The sequence below is a fragment of the Nothobranchius furzeri genome, chromosome 12, assembly GCF_043380555.1.
Source record: "Nothobranchius furzeri strain GRZ-AD chromosome 12, NfurGRZ-RIMD1, whole genome shotgun sequence".
Classification (NCBI taxonomy): Eukaryota; Metazoa; Chordata; class Actinopteri; order Cyprinodontiformes; family Nothobranchiidae; genus Nothobranchius; species Nothobranchius furzeri.
In genome coordinates this window covers 27,116,666-27,139,025 of record NC_091752.1, presented here as the reverse complement: position 1 = coordinate 27,139,025, position 22,360 = coordinate 27,116,666, and the positions used below count along the sequence as shown (strand labels likewise).

Sequence of the window (22,360 nt, the reverse complement as noted above, 5' to 3'; positions counted from 1 at the left end):
CAATATCAAAAATGAATTTCATGAGTCGCTAATTTTTGATTGTTTCTGTGTTTCATTGAGAAGCTATACGTATATTTTGGAAAAGTTTTTTATTTTTTTTAGTCAGAACAACCGATAAACTAGTTTAATTGTTTTCGCTGGTTTAAAAAAAACTTTGCATTTTGATTTAATTATAGATTGGTCTTATTGTGAAGGAAAATTAGGGTTGAACAGTAGTTGGTTGAATGGTTTCTGGAGGATGTGGCCAGTTTGACTGTCTGGAGTCTTAGGCCATTCCCATCTGTACCGGGTCGGGCCGGGTAGCGTAGGTTGTTTACATATCTGGGTGGCCTGGTATTTTTCCGGGCCAACCAAGGCTCATTCTCAGCCCTCTTCTCGAGGGGGTCTGCTTCAGGCCGACCAGGGCCAACACACCCACTGCTGACAGCAAATTCACACCTTCCATTAGAGCAAGCTTCTGATTGGTGGGTAGAATCAGCCCACATGGGCTTAAGGCAAGGATGTGTGGAATCAACCGGGCCAGGCTGGGGCCGACTGGGGCTACCCGGCCCGGGCCGATCCGGTACAGATGGGAATGGCCCATTAGAAAACAAAAGGAGGTCCATGGTGCGGTTCAGCTAATGATAGTTAAAAGTTAACTAATCAAATAAAGGCTTCTACTGAACCTGCTTGAATGGTCTTGGCTTTAGTCAGGTGGGTTAACTTTTGATGGGATTTTATGTCACACCCAGTCTCCTTTGGTAAGATCCACCTCAGAACAACCACAAGCCATGTCAGTGTGCTATTAGCTACTGGTATGGAGGGGCAGAGTTGAGACGTAAACATGGAGGAGGGATTCTGTCAGAGATTATGCTCAGAGATGTTGATTAAGGATATCAGAGAGCAGAGTGTTAAGTGTTTGTAAACTCCTAATCATTGTTTCTGTTGGTAGCATTTGCCCTTCCCTCTTGGAACAGAACAGAACAGGCCTGGCTTGACTGGACTCAACAGATAGACAAGACCAAACAGGACATGTGTTGGGACACACTGAGTTAGTGAGTATGCAGCAAGGCAGGTGTGTGTTAGGCCAGAGGCCTTTCACCTACATGGACACAAGTCACTCCTCTCACCCAGACTTGTCATGATGACCTTTTGGCTGCACGTGTGTGTGTGTGTGTGTGTGTGTGTGTGTGTGTGTGTGTGTGCGCGCGCGCACTTTTTAAAATAGGAGTCCTGGAGTACAGAGTGACCACGGGGACTCAGGGACAGGTGGAGAAAATTATTGCATTTATTGAAGATGTTTTTTCTACTCACCAAATCTTTATTGTATTCCTTCATAAAGGAATCGAAATGCTTTTACCAAATTCTGATTGAAGGACACCTATATAAAGCTATTGTTTCTAAAAGTTATGTATTTTCCAGAGTCATCAATATCAGTGAAAGACAAACAAACTCAGTGTTTCCCTTACATAGGTGTAGCCATGGCTGAAATCCCAGCGCCACGCCTACAAGATCCCAAATGTTTTTTTTTTAATGTTTTTTTTTTTGCGCCATTTCCCGAGAAAGCAGCAGGAACTACTTTGTTGTTGCTTGTGATCACAGCCGGGAGGCAGCAAGGAGGAGGAGGAGGCAGGGCAGGGTGCATACAGCTAAGGATGAGCCGGATACTCGTTTCAGATGAGTATCCGGTACGGTAGGGCTGCTCGATTATGGCAAAAATAATAATCACGATTATGGTGACTGAAATTGAGATCTCCATTATTTAGGACGATTTTTCAATTTATGTTGATTTTATTTGTTTTTATTCAGTCATAAAACTGCTCAGGGCACAATCAGGACAAAAATAAATAAGAAACAAGATGATCACTAAAATAACTCCTGATTCCCAGTATAAAAAGACCAATATACAGTTCATAGTCTATGACCCAAGGGCTATAGACCTTGGTTTAACTCATTTAAGTCTAACCAGTACAGACCCAAATAATATCTTGCAAATACTGACAGCAAGAATTATACACTGACATTTATAACAAATAAATGCAAATAAATTGATGTTCACAAAATGTTGCATAACAAGTGGCAAGCTGCACGTGTGTTTAGCACGCAGCACGCGCACATTTAGCCGTTTTTAGTGGCTCAGGAGTCCGCAGGTGCGGTGTGTGTGTCACTCACTCTGGTTAATCCCAACAGAGCCGGCTCCCAGAGCTGTTTCTTTAGCGACTGACAAATCACTACATCATTCCCTTTCCTAATGTTGTGAAGAACGGTCCGGAGCGCAGGCGGAGTGTTTAGCTAACCTGAAGGAAACGTCGACGACAGTTATCCAGAAAGTAGCTAAGGGTTACCAGAGATGTTTCTGAGGTGTTCGCTAGGTACTTTTAAGTTAAAAAGTCAAGAAGGGGGTCTGAAAAGCTGCTAGAAATAGCGTCAAAGTCTCCAAGTTGGCAACACTGTGGAGGAGCGCTTCATTTGCAACTCGGTGCAGCGCAAGGGGGAGGAGCAAATAATCGGCTTGTTTTGTTTTTATAATCGTTCAAAACTCAGATCGTAATCGTGATTAAATTTTGATTAGTTGAGCAGCCCTACGGCATGGATAAAGCATTTTTGACGAATACGAGCATGAAATGAGTAAAACTCATATAAATCTGTAATCGTGCTGAAGGAAAATCCTCATTGGTTAACTGACTGTCTTCACGCTCTGTGATTGGCCAGTCACATAGAGCGCCTGCCCCACCCTCCACACAAAACTCTGCAGCCGGGAGCTCAGTCCGACCCATGCATCCACCCACACACACACAGACAGTAACGGATCTCTGTGCTTGCTTCACTCTTGTTCACATTTCTTCAGTACTCCCTAGGTTTTCTTCAGCTCGCCTCTTTTTCGGTTTAATATTTAAAGTTACTTTTTTCGTAACGTACGTGGTGCATTTGACAAGACAGAGCTGAAAACGGCGTCGGTCACTGCCTCCGCTCCGGTCGGGTTTTTAAAATTATTTTCTCTCTCGCTCTCGCTCTCTCTCTCTCACACACACACACACACACACACACACACACACACACACACACACACACACACACACACACACACACACACCTTAATCAACATTTTGTTTAACTGTGTGGGAAAAATGCCAACAACATTTGGAAAAAAATCAGTTTAATCAAGTTAAAATTTAAATTTTTTTTTAAGTTGTCTGCTTCTGGTATTTCATATTTCTTGGTTCCTCCTGCATGAGTTCAGATGTATTAATTGATGCACTTAAATTTGAATGTTCTGATTTTATTGAAAAACTTGTTCTGTAATAGTTCCTTTATTGTTGTGATCAAAAATATTTAATCTAAATTCTGAGGCTGCTCTGTAAATAGTTTTCAAATAAACAATACACATAGCAACTTCTGATCAATTCATATCAATTTCAGATATAAAATAATGTACTGATCTAAACCACACCCACTAATTTCCAAATAATAAATAAGAGGTGCATTCATCTGTGTTTCTCCTTTGATCTGCATTAGTGATATTTTCAGCACCAGAACAATGAAGCAAAGAAACAGATTCCTGCGTTTGTTAGTAATTTTATTTATTAGGTGCATCTGACCTGTTCTATTTTTCTCTGAAATGAGATCAAATCAGTGCTTCTATGTGTTGGCTCCTCTCAGCACTAGAAAAATGTACTTTATTATAATGTTCACTGTAATGCATCTTGATGTTCTTAACAAATAAATTAAATCAAAGATATTGGTCAATAATGCCAAATATGTAAATTTGTGTTTCAGTCATTTTTATACTGGCTTAAAAATACTTCAGTAAGTCTAGTAAGCAGGGATGTAGATCGTTTTTAATTTTCTTCTTCTGGCTGTTGGAGAGTACAGATGCTTTTTCCTCCTCTCCTCCATATCTTGTCCCAAGGCACTTTGTCTGTCTTTGGGTGTACGGCGCTTCTGCATTTTTTCTGGAAACTGGAAATTATTAAAAATGGACCTGGTCAGCTGGTCTCTCAACGCGACTGACAAAATTTTCTCAACGATGATAACGGGAGAATGGGCTCCCGGGTGCCCCTCTGGGACAGAGCCAGTTGGGCATATCATGGATTCCTGGAAACAGTGGATCCTGATCTGTTTATCTCAACTGTCTGTAGAGGATTCTGAAGATGTATGGATATTCGTCATGTTGGTGTCAGGTTTCCTGCTTTTTTGCCTGGGAGGTTATCTAGCTTACCGGAAAATTAACAAGCTGACGAGGAATATTGGCTCTTTCCCGGAGCTCAGGGATGGATTACACCACCCTGTGAATGCACAGACTCATATAATTGTTGAGATGAGTCGTAAGCTTGGAACTTTGGCTGAGATTCAGACTCTGGCACAAAAGATGGATGCGATCAAGGAGTGAGTGGACGAATCGGCACGGATTGGAATAGATTAATTTACGCCATTAGTGGATTTAGAGGGGTTGAGGACCAACGGAACTTTAAGACAGAGAAGAAATTTTCTCTGTCTGACCCAAAACAATTTTTTTTAATCTGAATCTGATGCCCTTGAGCCTGTGAGGCTGAAACGAATAATCCCCCTCAGAAGAAATGTGGAATAGTGCCGTCGCCATGGCAACTCTGTCTCCCTATCCCAGCCTGGGCGAGATTGCGAGCTGTGAAGGCAGCTGAATCGTTCCAGGAGTCACTGTGCCCTCTAAACCCAACGACCTCCTCCCCCTGTCCAGACGGAGGTGACAAGTGCTGCTTATTGTGGCTGCATGCACTGACGTGTGGGGAGTACCAAACCCTACCACCCCACCTAGTAGACACTTATGTTGTATAATGTCTGAAGTAGGGCTGAAACGATTCCTCGAGTACCTTGTATAATTCGAGTACAAAAAATCCTCGAGTCAAATTATCTGCCTCGAAGCTTCGTTTAATTCATGTTTAATTAATTCATGGCTTTGCAATCGCCCGTGGTCATGTTTCACCCGGACCGAAATAAGTGACGCACATACACACTGCACTGAATGCACATGCGAGTAGCGAACGCAACTTAACTTTCTTTTAAGCCATGGCGGACAATGTGGACCCCGGTGAAGTGCGAAAAAGACACAAAATGTCAAAGGTGTGGGACCGTTTTTCACATCGTAAGGCGGAAAACGTAGTCCAGTGTAAATACTGTAAAATGGATTTAGCCTACCACAACACCATATTCCTCGATGCTGCAACCTGACCAGGAAACATCCACATGTAAATGTCTCTTCTGCGAGCGGACTCGGAGCCTCTACAAGATAATGCATTTTAGCCTGTATTTCTATATATTCTGCGGACACTGTGCGACTTTTTCATCTGTAGCACTTGGTTTCAGCTCACACCGTACGTCTGGTAGCAACACGTCGGTCTTAAAATGTGCTAAAAGTAGCAGTTTTTACAACACGTCTGACTTTTTACTGTGTTGTTATTGATGTCTGTTGTCCCTCAGGATTGCTGCAGAAGGACACAGGTATTTATGAGTGGCGGAGGAAAACGAAATTGTCAGGTTCGGTGGGCTGAGCTGGAGTGGTTATGAGACCCAGGCGCGGAGAGAGTGGTGGATGGAGACTGATATGTGGCAGCGTGGGAAGTTCTCTTCCCGTATGGTTTGTAGAGTTAGTGTCTTAGGTCTTAGAATGGCTTGGCGTCTATCGTTAGATGATGACTGAGTGCCGGCTCCGCTGTGACAGGTCCTTAAATAGGCTCAGCGGGATGACGTCACCGGGAAGCGTCGGTGACAGGCATGCTGGGAACTGGAGTGCAGCGCCAGCCCGGCCCGCAGAGGAGGTTAAGAGGAGGAGTTCATGACAGGACCCCCCCCGCGAGGGACGGCTCCAGAAGGCCCAGGGCGACGAGACCAGAAATCAGCCAACAGGGAAGGATCCAGAAACGAGCGGGCAGGCTCCCAGCTACGTTCCTCCGGACCGTAACCCTGCCAGTCCACCAAATACTGCCATCCACGGCCCCGGCGGCGGGCGTCCAGAATCTTGCGGACGGTGTAGACGGGGTCCCCATCGACATCTCGGGGCGTCGGCACCCGGGCCGGAGGCGGATGGAGAGGAGAAGACACCACCGGCTTGAGCTGTGAGACGTGGAATACCGGGTGCACCTTAAGAGTGGAAGGGAGGCGCAGCCGGTAAGCGACCGGACCGAGGACATCTCGGACTGGGAAGGGCCCCAAAAAGCGAGGCGACAGCTTCCTGGAACCAGCCGGAAACCGGAGGTTTGCGGTAGAGAGCCAAACCCGGTCACCAGGCTGGAACACAGGGCCGGGCCGGTGGCGGCGGCAGTGTTGTCGGGAGTACTCCGTATTAGCCCGGGTGATGGCGGCGCGAGCCCTGATCCAAGCGAGATGGCAGCGGCGGACCATATCCTGAGCCGCCGGAACCTCCACCTCCGGCACCTGATGGTCAAAAAGAGGGGGCTGGTATCCGTAGCAGGTCTCGAAGGGCGATAGACCCGTGGCGGAGGACGTCTGGAGGTTGTGAGAGAGCTCCGCCCATAGGAGGTAACGAGGCCAGGTGGACGGTTGAGACGAGGCGAAGCAGCGTAAGTAACGCCCAAGCTGCTGGTTTGCTCTCTCCGTCTGACCATTAGTCTGGGGATGATAGCCTGACGACAGACTGGCAGAAGCGCCCACCAACCGACAGAAAGCCTTCCAGAAACGTGAGATGAACTGAGGCCCTCTGTCAGACACCACGTCCTGGGGGAATCCGTGGAGCCTCACCACATGATCGAGGAGGAGCTCCGCCGTCTTCTTAGCCGTGGGGAGCCCTGCCATAGCCACTAAATGCACAGCCTTCGAAAAGCGGTCGGTGATGGTGAGGATGGTGTCCAGGTGGTCGGCAACGGGAAGCCCCGTGACAAAGTCCACACCTATGTGCGACCACGGCCTTTTAGGCACAGGGAGCGGTTGCAATTCCCCGGCTCCAGGTTGGGTGGTGGACTTAGACCGGGCGCAAGTGTCACATGCAGCGGTGTATTCACGCACGTCCTTTCTCATAGAGGGCCACCACAGGGCCCGGCGGAGGAACTGGAAGGTACGAGCCTGGCCTTGGTGTCCCGCGAGCCGTGAACTATGCCCCCACCTCAAGGCCTCCTGTCGACACACGGCCGGAACGTAAAGGCGGTTAGGAGGCGTCTCTGGGGGCGCCGGGTCCGCCGGGAGAGCCGCCCGGATGGAGGCTTCCAGGGGCCATTGCAGGGCGGCCAAGAACCGTTCGGTCGGGAGGATGGACCTCGGTTCAGGAGGCCTTGGATCCTGGGTGTGTTGACGGGACAGGGCGTCCGCCTTGAGGTTCTTTGAGCCGGGGCGGTAGGCGATGTGAAAGTTATAAGGTTCGAAAAAGAGGGCCCACCGGGCCTGACGAGGGTTGAGTTGGCGAGCGGTCTGAATATGGATGAGGTTCTGATGATCAGTCCAGATTAGAAAAGGAGTGGGGGTACCCAGGAGCCACTGTCGCCACTCCTCCAGGGCCCACTTTATCGCCAACAATTCCCGGTCCCCGACCCCATAGTTCTGCTGGGTAGGAGAGAACTTCCGGGAAAAGAATGCGCAGGGATGGAGTTTGGAGTCCTGGCCACGTTGTGACAGTACGGCTCCCGCGCCCGTCTCAGAGGCGTCCACCTCCACAACGAAAGGCCGGGTTAGGTCCGGGTGGAGGAGGATGGGCTCGCTTACAAAGCGGCGGACCAGCTCATGGAAGGCAGCAACAGCCTCCGGGGAGAGGCGGAAAGGGCGAGGCTGATTGGTTGTTTTCGTCAGGGAAGTTAATGGTGACGCCAGGGCGCTGAAGTTGCGGATAAACCGGCGGTAGAAGTTGCAGAACCCCAGGAAACTCTGCAACTGCTTCAGGGTCTTGGGTAGTGGCCACTGCGCGACCGCCTGAACCTTCTGTGGGTCCATGCGCAGGCCCTGGGAGGAGATGATGAATCCCAGAAACGAGGTGGACTCCTGGTGAAAAGCACACTTCTCCAGTTTACAGAATAAGTCGTGCTCCAGGAGGCGTGACAGAACGGCTCGAACATGCTGGGTGTGTTCCTCGGCCGTGCGGGAGTAGATGAGGATGTCGTCCAAATAAACAAAAACCCAACGACCCAGCATGTCACGGAGGACATCAGTGATGAAACGCTGGAAAACGGCAGGGCTGTTGCAGAGGCCGAAGGGCATGACCAGGTACTCATAATGTCCAGTGGGTGTAATGAAAGCGGTTTTCCACTCCTCTCCTTCCTTTATGCGGATGAGGTTGTATGCACTGCGGAGGTCCAGCTTGGTAAACAGTGTGGCTTGGGCAGTGGCGTCCAGAGCCGTGCTCATTAAGGGAAGAGGATGGCGGTCCCTGATGGTGATTTTATTCAATCCACGATAGTCTATACAGGGCCAGAGGTCACCTTCCTTCTTCTTCACAAAGAAGAACCCTGCCGCCCCAGGAGACGTGGAATGTCGGATAAACCCCTTCTGGAGAGCCTCATTGATGTAAGCGTCCATCGCCTGGGTCTCTGCCGGGGAGAGCGAGAACAGCCGACCCCGAGGCGGGGTGGTTCCGGGCTGAAGCCTGATCTCCAGATCGTAGGGGCGATGAGGAGGCAGCTTGGTGGTAGGCTCTTTTGCAAAGACCCGAGCCAGATCGTGGTATTGGGGTGGAAGGAGTGTTAAATCCACGTCCTTGGGTGGTGTCTCCCTAGGCTGTGATCCTGGAAGGAGTGTTAAATCCACATCCTTGGGTGGTGTCTCCCTAGGCTGTGATCCTGGAGACGGATGATGAAGGCGACAGTTAACACCCCATGCCATGACTTTACTGGTGGACCAGGAGATGTGAGGGTCGTGGAGGCGGAACCAGGAATGACCCAGAATGAGAGGAGTCGTAGGGGCGTGAATGACCAAGAAATGAAGGGTCTCTACGTGTTCTCCGATGGTCATCCGGAGGTTCTGGGTTCGGTGCGTGATCGGATATGGCATGAGAGGGCGCCCGTCCACTGAGGTGACGGGAACGGGATGATCGAGGAGGGTGAGTGTGATGAGGAGCTGCATGAGTGGAAACTCCAAGTGAGGCAGCTCCTACACCGACCCGGAGGGACCGTTTCCCGGGCGTATGGAGCATGTTGCACGGGGATGACCCAGAGCCCCACAATAGGCGCATCGTCCCTCCTGAAAACGGCGCGCCCGTTCCTCGGGGGGCAAATGACCCAGTTGCATGGGTTCCTCCATGGGTTGGTTCTCCTGACGGCGGGGGAAAGTTCGGGATTGTACGGGAACCGCCCTCACTCCTGGTCTGGTGAGGAGGCAGCGGTCCAGCTGGAGAGCCAGGTCCACCGCCTGGTCCAGGGTGGTTGGAGCCTCGTGACCAATCATGCCCTCACGGATGCGGGGTGACAATCCCTCCAAGTACACAGCCTTCACCGCGGCATCACCCCAGGTTAGACGGGCAGCGGTGGTCCGGAAGCGTGAGGTGAATTCGGCCACGGTCTGAGAGCCTTGTCGAAGCTGGAGCAGGCGTGTCTCATCTGCGACCTCGCTGCTGGGATGAACGAATGCCTTCTTCAGTTCTTTCACGAAGGCTTCATAGTCGTTGCAGACTGGGGACTTCTGATGGTACAGAGCAGCCGCCCATTCACCGGCTCGCCCAGTCAGCAGGGAGGTTAACAGAGCCACGCGAGAGCAGGAAGTCGGGTAGCGTGCCGGCTGACACTCAAAAGTCATTGACAGAACGGCCAACATGCTCTCCGGGGATCCTTTAATCCCATCCCATTTCTCTGGGAGACTTAGATACGGCTCCACCACGTTAGGAGTGGCAGATGACTGTCGTTGGAGGGCTGAGGAGAGTTGGACTACCAGTTCGGTGACGGAATCGAGTTTGGATGCGAGGCGATCAGTAACAGCACGCAGCTGATTGTTCTCCACACGGAGTTGGGCGTTGTCCGCCTCCTGGCGTTCTACTCGGCTGAGCAGCTGCGCTACCTCAGCTCGCAGCTGTGCGATCTCCGCTGGGTCTACTCGGGTCTCAGTCATCCTGTCAGGTTCGGTGGGCTGAGCTGGAGTGGTTATGAGACCCAGGCGCGGAGAGAGTGGTGGATGGAGACTGATATGTGGCAGCGTGGGAAGTTCTCTTCCCGTATGGTTTGTAGAGTTAGTGTCTTAGGTCTTAGAATGGCTTGGCGTCTATCGTTAGATGATGACTGAGTGCCGGCTCCGCTGTGACAGGTCCTTAAATAGGCTCAGCGGGATGACGTCACCGGGAAGCGTCGGTGACAGGCATGCTGGGAACTGGAGTGCAGCGCCAGCCCGGCCCGCAGAGGAGGTTAAGAGGAGGAGTTCATGACAGAAATAAAGTAAATAAATGTTTTGTGATCAGTATAATTTGACATAACCGCGGCAAATATGCTTTCGACAATCCTTGTTAGTGTGAGAAAAAAAAGTGTAGAAATTAAAACGAACATGTGTTAATAGGGAAACAGCTGGCGAGCCATGTTTGCTCATGCGCCGTGAGCGGTTCTGGTGCTGTTTGGGCCGCAGCTGCTCGTTTACTGTGAAGTAAAGTTGAAGTGCTGACGTTTTGAAAACTAATTTTGAATAAAACTTGAAGAATAACTGGCTATTGCTTTCTCATTTCAATAGGTCTTTTATATTTTATAACATGTTATTTGATATAATGGTTTACAAACACAAAAGAGTAATTTATTAGAGTACTCGATTAATCGATAAAAGATTCGATAGAGTACTCGATTACACAAATATTAGTTAGCTGCAGCCCTAGTCTGAAGTCTGTTGCATTTTTGTCTGAGGTGTTTTTGCATAGCAAAGCTGCCCTCCCTGTGGAGGGTAACTCTGAAGTGCCTTTTTTTCCCCTCCACCTGACTCAATCCTCATGTAAACCCCTCTGATCTCTATAAGGTAGCACGACTCAGGTTGCGAATGACCACAGTCACCAATTCTTGTAATGTGTCTATGCCCATGTATGTCTGATCTCAGAGTTGTGTGTACTGAAACTCTAATTTCCCTCTGAGATTAATAAAGTATATTTGAATTGAATTGAATAGGGCCAGCCCAGTAATGATCTCGGACCAAAATAAAGGGTGCAGAAAGTCTAATAAACGTGGGCAAAAGGAGATGTTTTTCCAGACGGCAAGAAAAATTAAATGCCAACCCCTACCTCCCCGGCAACGTGTGTCACTGAGAGTTTACAACAAAAATTATTCTTGTGCAAATATTGGTGTATTCACCTTTAATACTAGTTATTAAAATGCAGCAGTTGCTGGATTTGTGTAGTTCAAAGTGGAGTGTGTCTAATAAAACAATATTAACACCACACCACCACCACCACAGCTGGAAAAATTCCTAGGGGAAACACTGAAACTAGAGCTAGACTTGGGCTGCTTCTATCAGACAGATGCAAAGTTGAAACACTTTGTCACCAAGTGTTCATTCATTTGCTGTTTTCACTGCTCAGAGGAATGTTGATAAAGAAAATACAATCAGTACATGCCGAGCTGTTTAGGCTGCAGACTAAGTTACTGCTCTGAATTATACAAGTCAAATGCTTTGGCTCATCTGTGCTTGTTGCAAAATGAAGGTTGCACCTATTCCTTAAATTAAAAGATTTTTGTACTTCTCATATACAGAATCTTCAATTACATATTTTGCACTTTAACTGCAAGTATTTATCCTTATTTCATAGAAATGAAATGATCAAAATAAACTATTTGCAAAGGTCTCCCCTAAAAGCTTAATTTCAGATGAGGCAATTATCTCCATGAGGAAATGGTCTTTTCATAATGTGCAAAGTTTGCCTTAGATTCACTAATCGTTGGCAGGTTTTATGTCAAAGGTTTTGAGAAAAATGTATCCATTGAGCTCTGTCGAGTCTAATTTAAATGCAGCATTCATAGTTTAAATACTGAGACCCACTTGTGTTTCATCTGCTTTTATTGCACAAAAAAAAAACTACTAGAAACCAGAAAATCCTCAAAATCTAAAACAAAATGTGCCTGAAAGGTGTTCTTGTCCACTTTTATCTTTGTTGCAGGATAACCAAATCGTTTGATCAATAGTACACTTTGAAGTGTTAAAATTTGGGTTAGAGGTTATTTCTGTGTAAATGAATGAATTTAGCCTTTAATCGTTTCTGTGCAGAAGCAGTAGTTGATTGTATTAACCTGTCCTTTTCTTTTTAGTGTTGAAATATCTTTTTTTACTAACTGTATATGGATTTTTTAAATCAAGCATACCAAAGTGAGAGAAAACGTCCAAATATCTAAACCTTCAACAATGAACATCTCTCCAATAGTTGTCAAGATGTGGGCAGGTCCACAACAAGAACCTCCTGTGGCAGGACCATGACCACATCTAGGACAAGTCGGACCTATTTTGGGAAATGTTTTTGACCGTCTCTGTTTTGAGCAATGAAGACGGTGCAGTAGGGCTGGACAAGAAATCGAATATGTATCGTTATCAAAATTTCTGACTCTTATTGTGACAATTTTTCCCACGTCAATAAATTTGATAATAAAAAAATGAAAAGATGTGTAGGTTGGCAATGTTTGTGTCCCTTTAATAAGCTGTACCACCTTGAGTCACGTAAAAATGTAACTTACCATAATACATGTGACAGCCCCATCTAGTGGACAACTTTTGTTTGCGCATACCTGTATTTATCGTCTATTTATCGTTATCAAGGTGATATCCTCAGTATATTGTGATACTGATTTTAGGCCATATCGCCCAGCCCTACCTGACATGGAGATCACATCTTCACGTGATGGTAAATGGCCTGTATTTGATATAGCGCCTTCTAGAGTACTGGAACCCCCCAAGGCGCTTTACAACACAATCAGTCATTCACCCATTCACACACACATTCACACACTGATGGTGATGAGCTACGATGTAGCCACAGCTGCCCTGGGGCACACTGACAGAGGCGAGGCTGCCGAGCACTGGCGCCACCGGTCCCTCCGACCACCACCAGCAGGCAAGGTGGGTTAAGTGTCTTGCCCAAGGACACAACGACAGCGACAGACTGAGCGGGACTCGAACCTGCAACCTTCCGATTACGGGACGAGCACTTAACTCCTGTGCCACCGTCGCCCCAGAACAGAACACGATCATTTTGACCCCACGGGATGTCACGATGTGCTGAGACCGGGCTAGTTACCATATCAAAAGTGAAAGCAAACACGGACAGTTTCTCATTTCAGCTGAGACAGAAAACTGGAGCAATGCAGAGATCCACAAGCTTCTGGTCTTTAGAGCTGAAACACGGATCACAGGAGAGTTCTCGGGGACCGTGAAGGACATCCACCTTTTGGAGTGTTTAGTGAAAAATGCTTTGTGGCTTCATTGGGATAAAAAATATGTTATGGTCAGGATAAAAAGACGTTCGTGATGGTACGTCAACAGCACAGAGACTGTGGAAACGTTGTGCCACTGTTTTATGTAAGAGGCTATATATTCTACCGAGGAAGTCCACATCCTGGTTGACTCAGCTGATCATGGTATAGTTTCTGCATCCACAGTTTACTTGTTTTTTTAGCAACAAGAATTTTGTCTTGAGAAATTACTGACAACACGAAGGTCTTTAGCCTAGAAATCTAAACAGATAAACGGTGGCAGAAGCAAAATATTTTTTTTCTGAATGTAGGGCTAGGCATGCTCCACTGGAACCTCCACAGGCCTTGCCAATCACAGAGCTCCATCGGTTTGGTAGGTGGGATGTTACTGCGACTGGTGGAAACTAAGATGGGGGCTGCTCGTATGAAACTCATTTGGACTATTTAGACTTTGGCTTTTCTTTGAATCAAGAGCAGATGTAGGTTCTCATAAAATAATGCATTTGCGTTTTCTTTGATAGTGTATGACAGACTTTCCCACTGACTGACATCCGTAGTGGTGAGTACATCATGTTGACCAATAACATGCAGAGACAGTTTGAAAGACAACCGTAGATCCTTCCCCACGACTGAAATATGGTTCATGGCCAGACTATGTATATGTACATGTATAGAATGGCTTGCCAGGCTAAAAGGTCTTTGTTCTAATTGCAAGGAAACATTTGAGCTTTTGTAAACCACCCTGGAGCTGTTTGAATTTCTCCACGATTGTTCAAACTGAGCTCACTGCTGTTCTGCACGTAAGATGCTTATTGCTCATAGGGTCTCCACACATCCCAACTTCACAAAAACTAATTTATTTATAATTTCAAACATTTTCATACGAAATTTGTTTTCAATTTGGTCAAACATCTGACAACAGAATTTGTTTTAGACAAACCATCTCCTTCATTATAGATTTTGCTGTTTTTCTAATCAACATTTAACAGATCAGACATAAAATGTTGAATGTACCTTGTGGCTTTCTATAAACACTTTCATCATTTGATATGAAAGCGGACTTTACCTTTTGAGTTATTCTGTTTACTTCTGCAGCCTGTTGTGAAATAGTCATATCTCCTGATCGTCCATTAGGAGCCCTGCTGATGGTACAAAGCAAATCAGATAGCAGCTCTTTATGTGGCAGACCTTTATAGCCCACCTATTACTTTCTTTTATGTCAAGTAATGTTTAACTTGCCAGTAAATACAAATGAAAAACTAAAGATTTTCTAGTTATTTGATGGTTTAATCAATTTGTGTAGCACATTTTCCAAGCACCAATAAAAAAAAAGTACAGTCCCCAATCCATGAACGAACGATAAATGCTTGTTTACATTTTTGTCTTTGTTTTGTATTTTACTTACAAAACCATAATTTCAAATTAATCAGGAATATCTTATATATATATATATATATATATATATATATAAAAGTTTAAAGCTGCTATCGGGAGTTTTCCTTTTTCAGTAATTATGTATGATTTTTCAGTAATGCAGAAAACTGATTGTTTTATCATGTACTGTGACATAATGCAGGAAATATTTCTTTATTAATTTATTTATTTTTGCTGAGCCCGCCCCCTGTTCTGTAGAGCTCAATGCAATGTGAACTGCGAGCTGGTCAGTACTAACCAGTAGCGTTAGAGTACTGCTTACGTACAGATGTTAGTCACAGAGCATGTTCAAGCATTTAAGGACGTACCCCGGTTGATGCAGAGTTGGCGACATTTCCTCATGGACAAGTCTTTGAAATATAAATGTATGGATACTCACCCATTACAGTGGGGCAAAAAAGTATTTAGTCAGCCACCGATTGTGCAAGTTCTCCCACTTAAAATGATGACAGAGGTCAGTAATTTACATCATAGGTACACTTCAACTGTGAGAGACAGAATGTGAAAAAAAAAATCCATGAATTCACATGGCAGGATTTTTAAAGAATTTATTTGTAAATCAGGGTGGAAAATAAGTATTTGGTCAATAACAAAAATTCTACTCAATACTTTGTAACATAACCTTTGTTGGCAATAACAGAGGTCAAACGATTACTATAGGTCTTTACCAGGTTTGCACACACAGTAGCTGGTATTTTGGCCCATTCCTCCATGCAGATCTTCTCAAGAGCAGTGATGTTTTGGGGCTGTCGCCGAGCAACACAGACTTTCAACTCCCTCCACAGATTTTCTATGGGGTTGAGGTCTGGAGACTGGCTAGGCCACTCCAGGACTTTCAAATGCTTCTTACGGAGCCACTCCTTTGTTGCCCAGGCGGTGTGTTTGGGATCATTGTCGTGTTGGAAGACCCAGCCACGTTTCATCTTCAAAGCTCTCACTGATGGAAGGAGGTTTTGGCTCAGAATCTCACGATACATGGCCCCATTCATTCTGTCCTTAACACGGGTCAGTCGTCCTGTCCCCTTAGCAGAAAAACAGCCCCAAAGCATGATGTTCCCACCCCATGCTTCACAGTAGATATGGTGTTCTTGGGATGCAACTCAGTATTCTTCTTCCTCCAAACACGACGAGTTGAGTTTATATCAAAAAGTTCTACTTTGGTTTCATCCGACCACATGACATTCTCCCAATCCTCTGCTGTATCATCCATGTGCTCTCTGGCACACTTCAGACGGGCCTGGACATGCACTGGCTTCAGCAGCGGAACACGTCTGGCACTGCAGGATTTGATTCCCTGCCGTTGTAGTGTGTTACTGATGGTGACCTTTGTTGCTGTGGTCCCAGCTATCTGCAGGTCATTCACCAGGTCCCCCCGTGTGGTTCTTGCTCACCGTTCTCACGATCATTTTGACCCCACGGGATGAGATCTTGCATGGAGCCCCAGATCGAGGGAGATTATCAGTGGTCTTGTATGTCTTCCATTTTCTGATAATTGCTCCCACAGTTGATTTTTTCACACCAAGCTGCTTGCCTATTGTAGATTCACTCTTCCCAGTCTGGTGCAGGTCTACAATTCTTTTCCTGGTGTCCTTCGAAAGCCTTTTGGTCTTGGCCATAGTGGAGTTTGGAGTCTGACAGTTTGAGGCTGTGGACAGGTGTCTTTTATACAGATAATGTGTTCAAACAGGTGCCATTAATACAGGTAACGAGTGGAGGACAGAAAAGCTTTGTAAAGAAGACGTTACAGGTCTGTGAGAGCCAGAGATTTTCCTTGTTTGAAGTGACCAAATACTTATTTTTCACCCTGATTTACAAATAAATTATTTAAAAATCCTACCATGTGAATTCATGGATATTTTTTCAAATTCTCTCTCTCACAGTTGAAGTGTACCTATGATGAAAATTACTGACCTCTGTCGTCATTTTAAGTGGGAGAACTTGCACAATCGGTGGCTGACTAAATACTTTTTTGCCCCACTGTACATACATACTGTACATACATACATACACACACACCAATACAGGGGTCTTGATACGATCTATTGCGACAATAGAAGCTAGACGCTGTTTGGCAAAATTTAGTTGAAGGACGACTCACTATGAACAGTCCATCTGTTACATGCTTAACATGAGCTATCTCAACCAAAGTAAAGGGAGCCTAAGTCTCCTCCCCTGGGGCCCCTAAATGGGGAAAAATAAGGAATGTAAGTGAACGGGGCTACAAAAGTTATTTTCTAGTCTGCTTTTCCTTACGCTGTCAATCACAAATATGTTGTACTTCACTTTAAATGAAAAATATTTATGTGTGCATGACTGTCATGTAATTTGAGATTTATTTGCATGTAAATATTTGTAATTAAGACTAAAATTACAAGCTGCTTACTGTATATGACATCACCTCCCAAGCGTAGCTGCTACTTACCACATGGCCAGACTTCTAGTTGAAGAAGAATGCACAGCTCGCGAATCTCACAGCTCTATTTACTGACAAAGTCCACTACGTGTTTTCACACAAACCTAAAATACCTTTTGCTGCTTGTCAGAAAATAAGCACTTTCATGGCATTAATATGTGTCTTATAAGTTAACGGAACTCTAAATCCACCAGAATGAAAGGTGTCAAGTGGTCGGGAGTTGAAATGGACCACACAAGACACAAATGTTTGCTTGTAAATTCTCAATTTAAAATCAATACACTGCTCTAAATATTAATTCTGTATCATAACATTAAATATGGCGATATTTCAGTGAATCGATTTTTGCTTACCCCCCAGTTCATGTAAATGCAACACATTCTCACACCCAAAGCGTCAAAATATGACCCGCCTGACCAAGCCTCATTATATGACGATTCGGGATGCCCCAGCGTGTCAGGAGACGACGATAAGGGACACGCAGGGACACTTGGCTCCACTGGCGCCAGTGTTTGACGCCCGCGGTCACACGGACATTATTCGACTATGTAACCTTCCCCTCACCCCAATCCTAACCTTAAGGTCAGTAACTGTGACCTTAAGGTTAGGATTGGGGTGAGGGGAAGGTTAAGTAGTTCACAAGTTGTTCTAATGTCCGTCTCACCACCGGTGTTGGATACCGACGCTCTGGGATGGTGCGTCATCAGTGTGTCCCTGATCATCGTCTCCTGACGCGGTGGGGCATTCCGAATCGTCATATATTGAGGCTTGGTCACACGCGTCATATTTTGACGCTTTGGGTGTGAGAATGTGTTGGTAGTGGTTCTCAATCCTGGTCCTGGAGGATCGGTATCCAGCATGTTTTAATGGTTTCTCTGCTCCAACACAATTGACTCAGTGGTTGAGTCACCTGTGTAGCAGCTCATCAAGCTCTGCAGAAGCCTGTTAGTTACCTGCTGATTGAAATCAGTTGTGTTGGGTTGAAACCGGGTTAAACTGAAACACGCTGGATACCGGTCTTCCAGGACCAGGATTGAGAACCACTGGTTTATCTAATAATCAATGCAAATTTTCTCAGTTACTGAATTTAATGTAATTAAGCAACAAGTTCAAGAAACACTTATTCTTAAATATCCTGTGTTGGGTTCTAGAAGTTGTCCAGACGAACAGATTTTTCTGCATGAGTAGGTTTGTTTTGATGCGAGACCCTGGCGTTGGCGAGTCCTGTCGATTCTGGGGACTGGTCCATCTTCATGCACAGAGTTGATGGATTCATCACATTCCTTCATTGAATGCTGCTGCTTTTCACAACAAATGCTTCAGTGAACGAAAGTTGTCTTGAGTGCAGTCACAAGGTTTGCATTGTTTTCAACATTGCACATTCTGATTGGTCATTGATGATATTGACTGTATTCAGTGGCATGAGTCCTGTAGGCCAACGAGTAAAACACGAAGATCTATATTCAATTAAATTAAATTCAATTTTATTTATATAGCGCCAAATCACGACAAGAGTCGTCTCAAGGCACTTCACATAATAAACCATTTCAGGTCAGTTCATTAAGCCAATCAGAAATAATGTTTCCTATATAAGGAACCCAGCAAATTGCATCAAGTCACTGACTAGTGTCAGTGACTTTACAGCAATCCTCATACCAAGCAAGCATATAGCGACAGTGGAGGAAAACTCCCTTTCAACAGGAAGAAACCTATAAGCAGCTATCCTCCACGACTCACTGGGGATCGAGAAGACAGAGCAGATACGCACGCACACACACACTCACACACACACACACACACAAAAACAAAGTAATGTGTCTATAGTTATATTGTGATTTCTTAGTAAATATTTTATTTGGTGAGAGATGAGCTTTATTGTATTTATCCTAGTGGATCTATAATTAAACGGATAAACTAGCAGTAGCACATCCAACGTCAAGGAAAGCAAAAAGTTATTATCAGGAGAGGGAGAATGTTTAAGTGGTTAGCAGCAGTGTGCTAGACGATAGCCCCCTCCATGAGGCCACCACAGCTCAGCAGAACATCATTGTAGCTTCTTCTGGGGAGAAAAACACTTAGATAGAAAATAAAGTTAACAGCTGAAGTAGCAGGAAATAATACAGTTAAAGAGCAGATTGTAGAAGAAAGTAGTAGAGTGTGAAAAGTGGTCAGTGTGTCCTCCAGCAGTCTAAGCCTATAGCAGCATAACTACAGAGATAACTCTGGATAATCTATCCTATTTAGATGGAGGCATGTTGGAGGCAGGGCAAGAGAGAGCCGTCTTTACCGACTGTACACTCCACCTCCCTCTACTCCCCCACTTGTCCAGATTTAGTCTTACATCAGATTTTAACCATAGGCCCTATCAAATAAAAATGTTTTAAGCCTAGTCTTAAAAGTAGACAAGGTGTCTGCCTCACGGACTAAGGCTGGGAGCTGGTTCCACAGGAGAGGAGCCTGATAACTAAAAGATATGCCTCCCATCCTAATTTTAGATATTCTGGGAACCACCAGTAGACCTGCAGTCTGAGAGCGAAGTGCTCGGTTAGGAACGTATGGAACAATCAGATCACTGATGTATGATGGAGCTTGATTATTAAGAGCTTTATATGTGAGAAGAAGGATCTTAAAATCTATTCTGAATTTAACAGGCAGCCAATGTAGGGAAGTCAAGACAGGAGAGATATGCTCTCTCTTTTTAATTCTCATCAGAACTCTAGCTGCAGCATTTTGGACAAGCTGAAGCCTTTTAACTGCATTCTGTGGACTTCCTGAGAGTAATGAATTACAGTAATCCAGTCTTGATGTAATAAATGCATGAACTAGTTTTTCAGCATCACTCCTGGAAAGGATGATTCGAATCTTAGCAATATTCTGAAGGTGGATAAAGGAAATCCTACAAACCTGATTAACGTGGGATTTGAATGACATGTCCTGGTCAAAGATAACACCAAGGTTACTTACTTTGGCATTACATTAATCTCCGAGAACATTCAGGTCAGGCGATTGGCTAAGCAATTTCCTTTTCTGGATTTCTGGTCCAAAGATGAGAACTTCCGTCTTGATTTAAAAGCAAAATGTTTAGAGTCATCCAATTTTTTATGTCCTCAAGACAAGCCTGTAATCTACCCAACCGATTAGGTTCATCAGGGTTAATGGATAAATATAACTGAGTATCGTCAGCATAACAGTGGAAGTTTATCCCATGCTGTCTAATGATTTTACCAATTGGGAGCATACATATAGTAAAAAGAATTGGTCCAAGCACTGAACCCTGTGGTACTCCACAAGTAACCCTGGAGTATGAAGACGATTTGTCATGTACATTTACAAAATGAAATCTGTCAGACAGGTAGGATTAAAACCAGCCTAACGCTGTTCCTTTGATCCCTACAACATGTTCAAGTCTTTCTAAAAGAACATTGTGATCTACTGTGTCAAAAGCAGCACTGAGATCTAACAAGACTAGAACAGACACAAGATTCTTATCTGAGGCCATGAGAATATCATTTGTAACTCTCACTAATGCAGTTTCAGTGCTGTGATACTCTCTAAAACCAGACTGAAATTCCTCAAACAGAGCATTAGTGTTTAAATGCTCACATACTTGGATGGCCACTATTTTCTCCAGGACTTTGGATAAAAATGGAAGGTTAGATAGTGGTCTATAATATAATGTATCAAATAATAGAAGGTTGTCTTTATGTTGGCCCTGAGTAACCCCCGCGTGTCATCATGTCTGCTTATGAAACATCTACTTTTCAGTCAGAACTTTGGTGTTTGTCAAACTGCTTGTGCAAACAGAACTGGGTCATTTATGCTTGTAGCTTCTAAAAATTGTTCTTATGTTACAAGCATAAAAATATTGTTACCAAACATATATTTTAATTTGGGAGGTGTTTTCTAAATTGTGATTGATGTTTTTACATTTTTTAGGCATTTCTTGAAACAAATTGACTCGTTGTGTAAGCAAAAGTACTTATTATTAACACAATCAAAACAATTCCACCATTTTTTCCATAATTTAGGTAAGGCAATTATCTGTTCTTATTACATTTAAATATTAGGCATTATGTGATTGTTCTATCATTCAGTAAGCGCACCTCTTGGAATTTTAAGCATCAGGCAAATACTACATTAGTTTTCACTTTTCACATATTTAAAGGCAAGAAAATAATGTTTTTTTTATTTTATTTACATTTTAATCATCCAAACAGACAGTCTCAGTCAGCAAAATAAAACTAAGATTTTATTCAAGCTTTTTGCATCATGATGCATTAAACACATTCTGCAGGATCGGTTCTCTTCTTGGTGAGCATCGCTTTAATTGTAAGAGTCAAGTGGGTTAGGTCTGTAGGAAGATGGTGTGCGTGTGCGTGTGTGTGTGCTTGTGTGTGTGTGTGTGTGTGTGTGTGTGTGTGTGTGTGTGTGCGCGTGTGTGTGTGTGTGTGTGTGTGTGTGTGTGTGTGTGTGTGTGTGTGTGTGTGTGTGTGTGTGTGTGTGTCTCAAGTGGGTTAGGTCTGTTGGAAGATGGATTGTGTGTGTGTGTGTGTGTGTGTGTGTGTGTGTGTGTGTGTGTGTGTGTGTGTGTGTGTGTGTGTGTGTGTGTGTGTGTGTGTGTGTGTGTGTGTGTGTGTGTGTGTGTGTGTCAAGTGGGTTAGGTCTGTTGGAAGATGGAGTGTGAGTGTGAGTGTGAGTGTGAGTGTGTGTGTGTGTGTGTGTGTGTGTGTGTGTGTGTGTGTGTGTGTGTGTGTGTGTGTGTGGAGAGTAGCAGCTAGAGAAAATAGGAGACTGAGGAGAATATGAGAGACAGAGAAAGGAAGAGATGGTGGGGGAGGGGAGGGCAACTTGTTTCCATAGCAACATTCGCTCTTGGCATTTTGGCGTTTGATTTTTTTGTTTCCTGGCCTGATGGATGAGAAGATGTTATTGTATTCGTCATGTTGAACCCAGGATTTTACCAAACGTATTAAATAAAGAAAACACCAATATGACTAAAATATTATTATTAATGTGACATGCTGTTCGATCAGCGCACTAAACCTTTTTAAATAGTTGATGAATAGATTTATAAATCCCAGAGACGAAACAAATAACAGCACAATTAAAAGTAGTTATCACAAGTCATCTAAACGGTAAATGGCCACACATTCACACTGGTAATGATGAGCTACGATGTAACCACAGCTGCCCTGGAGCACAC

General features: G+C 44.8%; 1 protein-coding gene across 2 annotated transcripts in view; it reads left to right on the top strand.

Moving 5' to 3' along the window:
* pank1a (pantothenate kinase 1a) overlaps window positions 1–22,360 on the top strand; it is a 42,741-nt gene that overhangs the window by 8,800 nt on the left and 11,581 nt on the right. The window lies entirely within an intron of this gene.